Here is a 16,440-nt window from a genome sequence, read left to right as displayed (position 1 = left end):
GAAGACTTCACTTTTATTTACGTCAGTTCTTGTAATTTGAGTTGGAAAGAGAAATTGTAATAATTAAGTTAAATATTATATAAATTGCCTTGGAGTTTAATTTGTTATTCACTACCTCGGGAAACCGAGATGGTAACAGTCCGTTTTATTAGAGAATGTCTTGACGAGGACTTCTTTTATAAACCGGGGTGTTACAATAGCCCTCTTATAATTTGACAATGTAATGTGCATTGTTATCGTCATGAATCTTCATCTTGCTGATCGTTGTTAATGATTCCGATGTCAATGTCTCCTATAAAACAGTAGAATCAAATATCGTAAGCAAAAAATAATCCAAAACACAAATCTCTAAGATAATATTAAATCATTAGAGAAGGACTATAAAATTAAAATACTTGCACTATATCAAAATTAAAACAATCACCACAACAAAACTCATCAATCACACATACAGTTAAACTCAAAACATACAATACAAAGTACAAAATACAAAATCTACAATAAACGAATAATTATGATGGAATGTGAAGATAACAAAAAATTCTAAGATTGTACTCGTATAACTTATTTTCACCTTAATTAAAATGTTTGAGCATGTTGATCAACCATGGCATCATGGATTAGCCATATTCTTCTAATCTGACATCAAGAAGAAAGAAAATTAATTAAATTCATGAACCTAGTATCAACAATAAATATAACAACAATCAATAAAGCGTAATGTAACAAAAGGACAGAACGAAATATGACGGAGTATGTACCGGTAAGAGTACTCAAGTTTGTATGATGGTCGATGTCAAACAATCACGTGGTGATAAATCGTCAATGATTAATTCCTGAAAATAAAAAATAAAAATAAACATGATTCAGGAGACGTACATTCCAACTAACGGAGTATGTACCGGTAAGAGTACTTAAGTTTATATGACGGTCGAAGTCAAACAATCACATGGTGATAAATCGTCAATGCTTAATTCCTGAAAATAAAAATAAACATGATTCAGGAGAAGTACATTCAAACTAAATTGTACAATAATAACGCATAAGAAAAAAAAGCTATAAGAACATAGATAAAAAATAATATGTAAAAGCTAACTAACGCAAATAATTAATTAAAAATGGTAAAAGTGTTGTATTTGTTGCCTATATATAATGGAAGAGAGTTATTGTGAAAGTAGGATACAATATATAAATGCGTAATTGCTAAATCCTACACAAACCTTTACTATATACTACACACTTTATCAACCATTTCCCATTCTACCCTTCTTGTAAAAAAAAAAAAAAAGAACAGGCCTAAACTAACAGCCTCTTCTCTCGACCCATGACACCCTCCCCCTCACCACCCTGGCCACCGCTCCCCCACCTCCATTCCCCCTTGCCCGTCACCAGCGTCATCGAGTCGTGACTACACCGTCGTGGCACCCTCCCTACCTCTCACGCATCCACCCAACTCCCATCCCTAATTTTCACGCATCGCCGCATCGGACCGGTGGTCTACGATCTCTAGTCGTCGTCAGTGTCCTGTGAGCCTAACCGTCGCCGTCATCGTCATGTCGTCGAACCCAACCCATTCCCAGCCCCGCATCAACCCAATTCTCCTTCTCGGTTCCCGCGCATCGAATCGATAGTGGTCTGCGGCCTGCAGACCTAGAGTAGTCGGCTCGTCACATGTGGTCTGTGACCCTAAATCATCGCCGTCGCTGGTGTCATGTGGACTCGCGCTGTCGCCGATGGCCTATGGGACCGCGTCGTTGCCAGTGGTCGAGGGCCTTCGCTGTCGCTAGACATGGTGATGTCCTCTCTCCCTATCTCTCTATTCCAAATTTTTGAAGGGTTGTGTGTTTGGAATGAGAGGGGTAAAGTTGTAAAAGACAGAACATTTATGCGGGATTTAGTAAAAGTCCGTGTTGGATTTAGCAAGTCCCTATAAATAATGGTTGATGTAGCTAAGTCTCCAACGAAAGATCAATTTTGCTATGTAGATAGAATTGTATTCCATTGTACGTCTGTCATAGGATTGTAGTAGTAGGATTGTGTTAGTAGTCAAATAGTTATATGGTATTAAAATATGTATTTTAGATATACTTCATTATATGGAGAATCTAATAAATCTTAGGTGTTTCGACAAAGATGGAGACTCTATAAACGCTCGAAAAAAGCTTCCTTTAATAATAATAACTAAATTTAATGCCCGTGCAATGTACGGGCCTACTGGTAATGTTCTATCATGTATAATATATAAAGTAGTATCAAGCAAATCAAAGCATCAAAGTTATAGTACCCAATTCTATTACCCTTACTTGTATTAAACACAAGTGCCTTTGGACTAACGATAGCAAGGTAGATGGAGATTAGGTCGATCGTCCTTAAATCTTACTCGTCAACGCTATCTTGAGAATGTGGTTAATTAAAGAGAGATTCTTATGTTAGGTAACATCTATTTTAGGCCATGTTCTTTTCGGCAGAGAGTAAGCGAACTGAACTGAATGGAGTTAGGCTGGACTGAAATGAATGGAGTTGAGCTGAACCAAATGGAGGTGAAGTATTAATTTGAGAAGAGTTAAATTGAATGGAGCTTAATTGAATTATGTGCTGAATGGAGCTCATTTGATCAGAAATGAACTGAATGAGGTTGAGCTGAATTGAATGGAGCTGAAGTAAGAGTTAATTCGAGAAGAATTCAACTCAACTGAACTGAATGAAGCTGAACTAAATTGAGCTAAGCTGAACTGAACTGAGTTGAAAGGAGCTGAGTTGAGCTGAAATGAACTTAATGGACTTGAGCTAAACTGAATGGAGGTGAAGAGTTAATTTGAAAGAGTTGAGCTTAACTGAATAGAGTGGAGCTAAAGTAAGAGTTAATTTGAGAAGAGTTGAGCTTAACTGAATTGAATGGAGCTGAAATAAGAGTTATTTTGAGAAGAGTTGAGCTAAACTAAATCCAATACTAAACTGAACTGAATGGAGCTAAGTTGATATACAAAACAGGATCCTTAACATAAAAATATACAAAACAGGGTAATTAATACGGTATATAGTTTGTTTAAATTTTAAACTGAAGTACGACAAAGTATTTTTTTTTCCTGTAGGAATAGAATGACAGAGATTTGTGTAACTTTTGCATACATATTTTATGAAGTTGATCAAAGTTTAGTTGTTAAGAAAATCCAAACGTGATAAAATATATTGTAATAGGATGTCGTTGATTTGTCCCAACTTTGAGTTTCAAATATACATTGGTCGTTAATCAGCTTTGAAGAATTCTTTAAATACAGCTCTTATTCGTAAAACCTTGCACAATGACAATTCTTATGTTTTAGGGAAATATTAGATTATATCCAACTTATGTTTTGATGATTTGCAAATTTTCAGTTAAAGATTAATACATGGATTCTAATACTCGTATTATTTGAAATTTAAATTTTGATAGAAGTGCTCAAAAATCCAAATTTTCATGAGTGTGCTTGACAATTGATTTCTTTCCAGTCTTTCAATTTTTCTTTAATATTCTTATGCTACCTTGTAGATCTTGCCTCTGTTTATATGTTATAACTGAACATTCATCTTATATATTGGGTGTTTACTATCTTGATAAGAAGTGCATTAGCAACTCAAGTTGCTTGGGATCGTATATAACCTATAAAAACACAAATAAATCATTTGTTAACTAATTCTTCGTACTTTCATTTTTTTCCTCAACCAAAAATCATGATATGCTAACTAATAAAAGTAAGAGCATTCCTTAACATCATGCACCTTAAACCGGTGAAAGGCACATTAAAATCGCACAAATTCTTGTGAAATAACTACGTAACTATTCAAACAAATGAAATATCACGATTTCTGTGTACGACGGCCGTATAGAAGAACAATAGTTAAAATTGAATACATGGTTACCAATAAATATAAATGGTAAGAGCGTCTCTCATATGCGGCGATTTACGTCAAATTATCAACGATCCATCTCCTTTCTTGAAAATACGCTGCACACAAAATGAAATATTAAAACCAAATTAAAATTTGACAGTAAGAAAAGTAACAAAAAAAAGGGAAATAAAGTAGCTAAAAAAAATAAGATGAGGGAATGTGTAGCACCCAAAAACGATTCGTTGTCATGGTATATACACAATTAGATACATTTCGTTTAGAAGTATTTCATCCTGCATCAAACTCTATAAGATAAGGAAAAAACAAAAGAATTTTAGTTCATCTTTTTGTTATACAGAGAATAGAGTAAGAAGTAGCCATTGACTAAAAGACTTCTTTCACACCCGTTACTTGCTTACGGTTATCTAAGTAGCTATGGAGTATATAACTTATCAGCATAATATGAAGGTATATTTATCTATAAAACTATAAACTGATATTATAATATACTTAATTATTTTATAAAAGTTGGTACTCTGCTATTGGTCGAAAGAATTTTGGAAAACTTGGACTCTCTATAATCGCTCGAAAAAAACTTCCTTTAATAATATAGATAGATACTAGATTTAATGCTCGTGTGATACACGGGCCTATATGTAATCTCACTCTTCTATACAGATTAGATGTCTCTTAAAGTCTTAAAACCAACTAAAATTGGAAAGAAACAAATAAGAACAATGAAATTACATTCTAAGTGCTAGTAATGGTAGAGTCAAATAGCTAAAATACTAGTTTTCATGCCCGTGCGTTGCACGGATACTAAAATAAGTTGCAACTATAGTGTATTGCACTACTTATTTTAGTTGTAAAAGTCTAATGTGCATCTAATATTTGATATACTATCATTTTAAATTTCAATTAGTTACTAATCTAATAACGTCGTGCAGGGCTGTCAAATAAATATAAGAGGCCCGTTCTATATGTCGATTTGAGGTCCCAAATAATAGAGGAATTTTTTTTATCAATATTATTAATTTTGAAATAATGAACTATAATAAACCAATGCATTGCTTAATAAACTATGAACTAAAAGCTTGAAGATATGTGACTTTATTCACTATTAAAAATAAGTTTTCTCGCAATTTTTCAGGAAAAAAATGTTTTCGATAAAAATAAAATTAATGGAGAAGGAATTTTGTTGCTCAAAAGGATCGAACTCGGCCTTCAAGCTAGACAATTCAATAAGCAAGTGTGCAATAACCACTGTGTCAAGATAATTTTATGCTAATTTATGGTAACCATATGTAATTATTTTAACAACAGAATAATTCTTGGGTCCCAAAAACGTTTGGGACTCTGTTCTGAGAACACCTTGAACTTGCTATTGGACGGGTCTGACGTCATGTCTATATTGAGAAGTAGTAGAGAACAACATTATGTCTTGATCATCGACCTTATTGGGTTGGGAAATGAGAGGGGAACAAAAGCATGCAAAATTACTTGTTTGGTTAGCAAATGAGATATAAGAGAAATGGTGAAGGAACGGAGGGATCCAAACAGTACACCCAAGACGTTATAATGACATTCTCAAAATAACTCGATTAAAAGTTAATGATATAATATTAACATGACAAATACTCCCTCTCTAATCCAATGTCCCCAATTTTCATTTTTGTACAATCTAATTCAATGTTCCCCTTCTTTACTTGGTAAATTAGTTGATATAATTATCCTCTTTTATTTCTTGTTTTTAAAATGATACCATTGTAACTGCCTTATTAAAACTCCACATTATGACATTTTTTTATACACCCCTAATTATTTTCAAGAATACCGGCACAAAAAACACTATAAAGTCATTCCACATTAAAATTTATGCGCCGGCCCAAAGGGGCATTAGATTGGATTGAAGGGAGTATAACATTTGATTGTTTTGTTTTGTGTCTAGCAAAGAAACAAAATTGGTTTATATACATGATATTTCAAAGGTTTTTAGTCTATATTTATAGTATTTGTCACGTTCTTATTTTCATATAATACACTTTTCAAATAAAATATATCTATTTACCTTCTCCAATCAATACCTCACTTTATCCACCATTTTCCATATCCAACCTTTTCCACCCAACTAACTGAACTAACACATCAGAATCAACCATGTCCCGGAACAACCCCAGCCCCTACATATAAATATCTTTTTCTATCTCCTAAACCACACTCGTAAACGTCGGAGAGTAGTCCTACTCGTCGAGACACTTTTCCCCTTCCCGCAAACCCGCCTCCACCCTTCGAAAAAATAAAAAATACCCACTATAAAATCAGTCCTCGCCCTGTAAGATTTATGTGTCACCCGTAAAGAATAGTTTGAACATGCAAAAAAAGCAAAAAAGGAATGCAAAATAAAAATTATGTTTATATAATATAACTATGATTAATACATGTTGTTTAATACATTCAGGGGGTGTACGGTTAGACTTATTGGAATGGATTTGGTTCATTCCAATGTATGGTTTGGGTATTTTGTAGAGAAGTTATAATCTATCATGTATATAACTTCATTCCAGTCCCTTGAAATCTCATACTACTTTATCTTCACCAAGGTTTCAAACTCCATTTCTTTAGTATTACAATCTTAAGGGTCGTTTGGTTCAAGATGAAACAACGTGATGAAATGGAGTATGATACCCTACAGGTATAGGGATCCAAATCTATTCCTTCTTAAAACTGTTGGTTTATTCTAAAATTGTAAAGGAAAGAAATGTAGTTTGATATCAAGGGCGTAAGATGGGTATGGTATTCCATAGGGTTGGCATGGAGTAAAAATCCATTGGATATCTACCTGCATTCAATTATACACCAACCAAACCAAACAATTGAATGAAACAAGTTCACTCCATTCCATTCCAGAAGGCCAACCAAACATCTCTTTAAGTAAACCAAACAGCCATAAAAAGGTATGAGATTCGAAATCAATACCTCCATGATATCATGCTCCATCTTATTCTATTCCATCTTTTTACACCAAATGAACCCTCATAGAGTTTGTTTAATTAATATTTAAATATATTAATCTTAATATAATAGTTTAAAATTTGATCTAATTAAATTATCATACACTTGTTGAAAAACTATAATTTCTACATTTATACCATAGATTTGTCTTAAATTAAACTATTATCAGTTTATCACACGTGTACACTTATCAATTATTCATTCCATTCCAATGTACCTACTTGCTTTTTGGAGGTCAAACTTTAAAAACTTTGACCGTTAATTCATTTAAAAAGATAAAACTTTGAAAGATAAAACCTAACATATTTAGTTTTGTTATGTAATATCTTTCATAAAATTATATTTTTGATATAATAAAAAAAAAAAAAAACTCTATGTATAAAGGAAGAAAAATATGGTTAAAGTTAAGTGTCGCTTCGAGACCACCAAAAATTAAATGGGTATATTAGATTGGATTGGAGAAAATATTAGTTAGGGAGGTAACAAATCCATACATCACATATTCGTTCTTTTAAATATTTGGATATACGCTCTAAGGTCCGAGTATAGACAATATCAACAGATATATGAGCATATTTCAGCGTTCATTTTGCTCTTTATTATATAAATAAATTCCATGTATTCCGTATTATGCAAATAGTAAGTGTAAAAATATTAAAGAGTAGTTTCCTAATATCAATAGAAGAATTGTAAATAATTAATTATTTTCTAATTATGATAGAAAAATTGTAAATAAGTAATTATCTCCTAATTTTAATAGGAAAGTTGAAAAAAAAAGCCTCTTTTAGTTATATACTAGATTTAATGCTCGTGCGATGCACGGGCCTATTTGTATTATTCTACTAAGTAAAATGTAGTAATTGAAAAGCTTGAACATGTATGAGTTAGAACGATTGTAAAAACTAATTCAAATCTTTTTTTTTTAAATAAATATACACTCACTCTTAATACTAAACTTATTACATATATTAATTTTTTTCTCACATCTTCTGACAAAGGTAACAATTTCAACGAATAATAATGGAGTAATTACAGTATAAAAGCCATATAGATCATGTTCTTTTGGACTGAAACATATCTGATCTGAACTGAACTGAACTTATAGGATCTGAACTAAACTGAACTGAACTTATAGGATCCGAACTGAACTTATAAAAATCGAAATTTGAATCGAACTTATAGGATCGAATCGAATCGAACTTATTGGATCTGAACTGAACTTATAGGATCTGAACCGAACTGAATTTATAGGATCTGAACTGAACTGAACTGAACTAAACTGAACTTATTGGATTTGAACTGAACTTATAGGATCTGAACTGAACTGAACTTATTGAATCTGAACTGAACTTATATGATCTGAACTAAACTTACACGATCCGAATTTAAATCAACTTAAATATTATTATTATTATTATTATTATTATTATTATTATTATTATATTTATTATATTTATTATTATTATTATTATTATTATTATTGTTCTTGTTCTTATTATTATTATTATTATTATTATTATTACTATTATTATTATTATTATTATTATTATTTGTTTTTTTATTAAAACCGCAACTTTTATTATTATTATTATTATTATTATTATTATTATTATTATTATTATTATTATTATTATTATTATTATTATTATTATAAAAACGCAAACTTTTAGTCAGATTAAACAAAAATTTTACATGAAATTAGTGGGTAGCCAAGAGAGAACACTGATAAGAAAATATAATCTAAAACACAAAGTAAAATAATACTAACATTTTTCCGCTTTATATACATTGGTTTGTTCATACATTATACTACAGTTACATTACGATAAAAAATAATGAGAAGAATGATAATTTTATTTTGAAAATAAAAATGTATATATGTATTGAATAATTAATAATGTCAAATATTTTTAGCCGGTTTTTTTTAAAAAAAAAATACTTTGTATATTACTTTTCTAAACTGAATTTATAGGATCTAAACTGAACTTATAGGATCTGAACTGAACTGAACTTATAGAATCTGAACTGAATTGAACTTATAGGATCTGAACTGAACTGAACTGAACTTATAGGATCTGAACTGAACTTATAGGATCTGATCTGAACTGAACTGAACTTATAGGATCTGATCTGAACTGAACTGAACTTATAGGATCTGAAATAATCTTAAATTAATTGACTTTAAGTTCAAAAGAACAGGGCCATAGTATCTTCAAATCATGGATAACACTTATTTGGCACTCGCAAAAACAATATGTTATATTATTGTGATTAATAAGTTATATTTAGACCCTATTCTTTTTTGTTGATGAAAGGTTCGAATTATGGATAACACTTGTTTGGCATTCGCAAAAACAATATGTTATATTATTGTGATTAATAATTTATATTTAGACCCTATTTTTTTGGTTGAAAGGAGTTAAAAGAGTTTTAATAAATTAGCTACTTTTGTTTTTGACTTTGGCGAGTTGATGAATCCGGTTTTAGACAAAAATAAAAAAAATCTCATCATTTAGGTAAATTCATCACCAAATGAAAGGAAAAAAAAGTCACTAATATTAATTAAGTTGTGCATGATCCCCGCCTCCCCGATTGTTAGATGATAAAAATAAAATCACGAAGTGTATTTTTTTATTGGACTTAATTACTCTTCTTAATTATTTTAGTAACCACTGCCTTGAAGTAACTAATAATAATACATCTTTTTTTTTTCAATTAATCTACCGTGTCATCGTAGAGACCCCTTTCCCAGTTTTCCAGGTCGTTTTTTTCTCTATCGAAATTCCATTTTTCTTGCCATTTTTTATTTATGGTATTCGACGATTTTAATTTTGTCCACTTGTTATCTCCTCTTTTCTTGATATTTGTGCCAAAATCGAAGGTGATAATTGGAACAGAGGGGTATTATTTTTGAAATAAGGAACATGATCTTTGTTTTGTTTCATATTAGCAAAATCAAGTCATCAAGGATTCAAAACATACAATCAAATGGGTTTGGTGTAGTGGTTGCTCACTTCATCCCATAATCATGAGGTCAGGAATTCGATCTCTGTCTATGGGAATGGAGCAAACTCTTTGGCCAGCTGTTTACCTCTTCGTAAGAGCACCCGCGGCGAAGGAATTATACACTTTTATCTAAATATAACCATTATTGAAGGAAAAGAAGACAATCTTTGTGTAAGATCAGTCGTCATGCAATTTTTCAACAACAAAAAAATAATAAATAAATCGGGAAGGATTGGTGTACAAAGAAATCTATTATTTATATATACAAGTTAATCTAACAAAAGGCAGCAGAATAGGATTCATGTTTTTTAGCCATTGAGTTTGTGTGAGCATGAAATTCCCTTAACACAAATAAAACATGAGTTTGTGTGAGCATAAAATTCCATTAACACAAATAAAACTTGATTTGTCATCATATGTAACACAAACTCTCACCTAACCCCTTGGAAAACTTAGCTTCCTTACTTCTAATAAATAATAAATAAATATATTAAATATTAAGTACGTATTTCTAAAACGTTGTGAAATATATAATTATATTAGGTAGTTTACAAATATTAGTATACTCTATCACATAATTTAGAGTCTTTTGTAAAAAAAAAATGGAGACTCTAAAATAGGGTTTATATATATAAGGCAAACTGACCTTGTGCAACTTTATTTTTTTGATAATTGATAAAAGTCGGATTTTTCTATTTGTAATCGAGTTAAAATCGACTTTTATTGAGAAAGCTCGAAGTTAAAACCAAACCAAGAAATTTTATGGAATGATCACGACTTCACGAGTCTATTGCTTATTGCTCACCTGCAATTTTCACGGTCTTAGACTAATTAGATTTATCCAAAATTTACAAATCTCTATTCAAACACAACTCGGACTCCTACAAAACAAAGTTCATTAGAGAACATATTTCAACTTATTAAAGTCGTTTACAAACAAAGTATTATGCATAATATATTATGGTAACTATGATCATCAATAAATAATTGCCAATTAGAAAAAAAATATGGGGGTAGCTATAAATTAAAGACGTGCCATATTGATCAAATAAGTCACCTATTTGCAGATTTACTGATCTTTATGCATGTTGAAGTAGCTATGAACCTACAAAACAAAATGAAGTAAAACAAAATTAGAGAGCGAAAAAAATAAGAAGAAAAAGAACAAACATGTAGACAATATGGATTTGGAGGCAATAAAGAACTTATATATGCATATTAAGATAATCCTGTTTGCTTAGAGTTGTAATTCTAAAACAATTCAAATACTCCGTATATGTTAGTAACCAACTTCATCTAGAGCGTTTTTTTCCCATTATTTTAATAATAGGTAGTTCAAAAAAGTTGGACTCTCTATAATCGCTCGAAAAAAGCTTTATTTATTAATATAGATAGATAGATAGATAGATAGATATTGATAAGTAAGCAAATAAAAGATAACAACAATAAGACACTATAGCTTCAGCGGTTAGAACTACATAATGTTTGTGTTAGCGATGGACATGGAGATGACTGAAATTGTAGAATTTGTGATAGCATAGACTTACTAGGGATGGATACCAAATTTCCTTTTGTACATTAGATTTAAATTTCTTGACAATTACTTGGTCCTACGTCCTAAGGGGAATAAAGAAACCCGCGTGTATGTAATTATTTTTGTTATATCTAAATCATTTTCCGAGTCTCAGGTTACTGTAAGTCTTCCTTAAAAATGCGTCTTAACATCAAAGCGGATCAAGTATCATAATTTGGGCATAAAGGATAAATATTTTACTTTTTATTTTATATTTACTTTTATTTATCTGTACTATTTGGCCCGTTTTATCGTTAAGACGAATACACTCGTCTTATATGAGAACTTACCCTGAGATCATGATATAAGATAAGCCGTACGAATGTCATCTTTAAAATTTTGATCTTAAACTAGTAGCTTACAAACATTTATTTGTATTACAAATACAAATTCCAAATTGTAATAAATCGGCTTTAACATATATATGTAGGATTTTAAATTGTACTCCAAATTTTAGAATTCATAAACAAAGCATTCCCCATTCATTTATTTACTTAACGAACTCCACATGAACACTAAACAAAAGAAAAGGGGCTGGACAGTAGCGGCTGTTTTATCAAAAGAAAAGGGGCTGGACAGTAGCGGCGGTACTTACTCTGTTTTATGTCGATGTCCCTAGATATTCATTGAGTTATTGTACATTTGTTTTACCATCTTTTGGTCTGAAAGTTTAGGGTCTTGTTAGTATGGTTATAAGGCATGGAATCCCTGTTTAGGTTGCTGAAATCTCGAGTTTAAAGTCGTGTTATTACTGCTCTGTTTTTGAGTTATATATGTAGCGGTTGGTGGACTTTTGCGTAGGATTGCTCAGATATTGATGGAGGGTTGATAGGGTGAGAAAAGAGGCTGTTTAGGCATGTTTTCGTGATGCTTTCGAGTCGTATTAGCATCGTATTATGGGCTGGACAGAATTAATAGTATGCCATGTTATCGAGCGTGAGTAACGGCTTGTTCGTTTGTTTGTGTAAGTTTCGAGTGTGTGAATGATGGCAGGCGTGTGAAAAAGCATAGCTGATGAATACAATTGTGTGTAAGTAGACTATCAAACTAAACAGAAACGGAATTTAAAAAAAATACTTTCTACATGAAAAGTAAAACGAACTAATACCTCTTTGTATATTCCGTATGTATTTCTTTAAATATTATAATGTTGTCTAAAAAATTATGCATTACTACTCCGTACTCTTAATCTTTTTATTGATGTAAAACAATGATGTATACAGAATGTTGTAACGGAGGCGTCCCGTTACCCAAACATTGATAAGGCGATAAGAACAATAAATAACGAATGTAAATAAAATTGACACAAAGATTTACGTGGTTCACCAGTAAAATAACTGGCTACGTCCACCCTACGAGGAGATCAAATTTCACTATTGTGGAGAAAATAGTACAACAGTAGACCGGTACACACGCGCTCAATATGAGCCAAAAGTATACCCTATTCTACCAACAAATATAGTAGTCTCAAAGGAACAAAAGAGACTACCCAATAAGACGAAGGACAAATAATCTTGAGGCCTACCAAGATCTGAAAAAACTCCTCCGATCTTCAAAGACAGACGAACACCAATAATAGAGCCCGGAACAAACTGAGTTTTCTTCTTCAGATGGAACCTCACAAATCGACCCTCTTTATTGTGCTCTCAAATCTCTCTCTTAATTAACCTAGAATAAAACTTGGGTCTTTATATATTTATTTCACCCAAGATAAAATATCTAGACTAATAAAGAAATATTAACTAAATGGAAATTATATAATAATTTCCTAAACAACCGAAAAACTCACGCACAAAACTAATACAAACACTAAGTCTCCAAAACTTGGCAAGTGGGGGGACCCACTTAATTTCCAAAACAAGTCACGTGGAAACTAAGTCAAAAGAACATCAGACACAAGTCACCTGCTCACGCGAATCGCCGAAGATACGTACGTGCATGCTTTCTTCGTCCCACCTTTAGCTTAATCGGTCTTCGACACAAATTCAAGGCATAAATTCCTAACAAATCTCCACCTTGACTTGAATTACCCAAAAACGAACTAAACCAAAATGAGCCAAAACAAAACCAGCTATAACAGAGTCGATCCTCAAGTCACTACCTGTCCCGATAGTCTCCACTGACTTGAACACAACCCACAAAATGGACAAACGAACCAAGTGTGCAACAAATGTGACCAATATACGAAGTACCCAATGTAGTAAGCTGAAAACTACCAATTGTACTAAGTACCCAACATATCTTCATACTAATAGGAAGGCCAAACGTAGAAAACTCCGAAGAGGGCAAAAGCTACCAAACACCAACACAAATATATGAGATACCCAATGTCACTAAGATGGAACGGTGTACCAAAACAACACACACAAGACTCCAAAACAAAATCTCCTCCAAACTACATGGTACCGTCGTACCAAACTGTCCCAAAAAGAACACAAACGCCACGAACAAAACAAATGTCTCACTTGAGTATACTAGGTGTCATGACCACCACGAAAATGCCTACACCAAGGCAACAAAACTCAAGTCGAAACCAAAACAAAAACAAACACTCTAAGCGAGCACAAATTACCTCCATCAAAGGTACAAATTGTTAGACAAGATAGTCCAACCCAAAAGCTCCAAAAAATAAACTCCCGTCGAAGTTCCAAATGACCCCTTATGAGGTCCCAAACGACTCTCTTTCAAGAGCCACAACAGATCCACCTAGAGCCCCAAACCGCCCCACCTCTTGGGGCGCAGACCGCCTCATTGAGGCGCAGAGACAAAAGTAGATAGCTTGTCTTGAGAACCCCGTAGCTTGACTGTTGCACGGAATAGACTCCACCTTACTGTCAACACTACCATTCTCACTAAAGCTATCCAAACCCGAATTATCCAGAATATCACCAAGTGACCGAAGTGACCCAAACTGGATGTGCTTCAAAGTATCATTCACATATCCAAGTTTCATATGCCCCAACTTAGAATCGAGAGAGACAGAAGAATGATTACCTGATGCTCCAACAGTTAGCACAGTGCCTTGAAGGACATAAATAGTTCCTTCCTTAACACCTCTCCAAGTAACATAAGAACCCTTACCAACGCACAACGATCCACCATCACCTTGAAAACTGTAGCCCTGATCAACTAACATTCCAAGTGATACAAGATTTCTCTTCAAACGTGGAACATGCCTAACACCTTCTAGAAAGATAACAATACCATCACATGTCCTAACGCGAATAGTACCAACTCCATGCACCTCACAAATAGACCCATCACCCATGGCAACATTGACTCCGTGTGAAGCTTCATAAGAAGTAAACCATTCCCTAAAAGGACACATATGATAAACGCATCCCGTATCCAAAATCCAACTATCCGAAGAACGCGGAACATCAACAACGAGAGCATAATCTCCCTCAGAATCGTATTTAGCAACCTTTTGTGCAACAGCAGAAACACCAGCTTCCTTCAACTTAGGACACTGATTTTTCCAATGACCGAATTCTTTGCAGTAATTGCAGACATTCTTACGAGGACCCTTAGACTTGGCTTTACCTTTACTAGAACCCTCCGGATTAACAACAAGCCCTACAGGACTACTGTCTACAACACCACCTGACCCTACTCGGCGCAAATCCCTAGTGTGAAGCGCTGACCTCACTTCCTCTAGGGTCAAAGAATCTTTACCAACAACAAACGACTCCACAAAAGTCTCAAACGAATTTGGCAAAGAAACTAACAAAATCAAGGCAGCATCCTCATCATCTACCTTAACATCTAAATTACGTAAATCAAGTAAAATAGAGTTAAGACGGTCTAGATGGTCCTTGAGAGACGTACCTTCCTGCATACGAAGACCAAACAAACGCTGCTTAAGAAGCAACTTGTTAGTTAGAGTCTTTGTCATATACAAAGATTCCAGCTTCAACCACAAACCTATAGCAATTTCCTCATCGGCAACCTCAACCATAACGTGATCAGATAAACATAACATAATTAAAGAATGAGCCTTCTCTTCCAAGACTACATCTGCATCTGTCTTTGCTGTCTTTGCTGCATCAGACGAACTATCTGCTGAATTTGCCTTTGAGATAAAAGACCAGACGCCTTGTTGTCTAAGCAAAGCTCTCATCTTTAACTGCCACAGCTCAAAACTATTTCTCCCAGTGAACTTCTCAACATTAAAAACATTCGTTCCCAACATCTTTTCACCTGAAAATCAAGAAACCTAAAAGACAACTAACGCGGAAGCAGATCCCAAATCATAACCTTATCTCTGGTGCCAATTGTTGTAACGGAGGCGTCCCGTTACCCAAACAGTTAATTGATAAGGCGATAAGAACAATAAATAACGAATGTAAATAAAGTTGACACAAAGATTTACGTGGTTCACCAGTAAAATAACTGGCTACGTCCACCCTACGAGGAGATCAAATTTCACTATTGTGGAGAAAATAGTACAACAGTAGACAAGTACACACGCGCTCAATATGAGCCAAAAGTATACCATATTCTACCAACAAATATAGTAGTCTCAAAGGAACAAAAGAGACTACCCCAATAAGACGAAAGACAAATAATCTTGAGGCCTACCAAGATCTGAACAAACTCCTCCGATCTTCAAAGACAGACGAACACCAATAATAGAGCCCGGAACAAACTGAGTTTTCTTCTTCAGAAGGAACCTCACAAATCGACCCTCTTTATTGTGCTCTCAAATCTCTCTCTTAATTAACCTAGAATAAAACTTGGGTCGTTATATATTTAGGGGGTGTTTGGTTGGCTCTCTTGGAATGGATTGGAATGGATTTGCTCCATTCCAATGTTTGGTTGGAGTGTTTTGGAATGGAGTTAGATACCCAATGGATTCTAACTCCATTCCAACCCCCTAGAATCCCATACCCAACTTCCCCCCTTGGTATCTAACTCCATTCCTCCCTTCTACAATTTTAGATGAACCAAACAAGTTTATAAAGGAATGGATTTAGAAC

This window comes from Silene latifolia, chromosome Y (assembly GCF_048544455.1).
Source record: "Silene latifolia isolate original U9 population chromosome Y, ASM4854445v1, whole genome shotgun sequence".
Taxonomy (NCBI): domain Eukaryota; kingdom Viridiplantae; phylum Streptophyta; class Magnoliopsida; order Caryophyllales; family Caryophyllaceae; genus Silene; species Silene latifolia.
The sequence above is the reverse complement of the archived record's forward strand: the minus strand, read 5'-3'. Positions refer to the sequence as shown.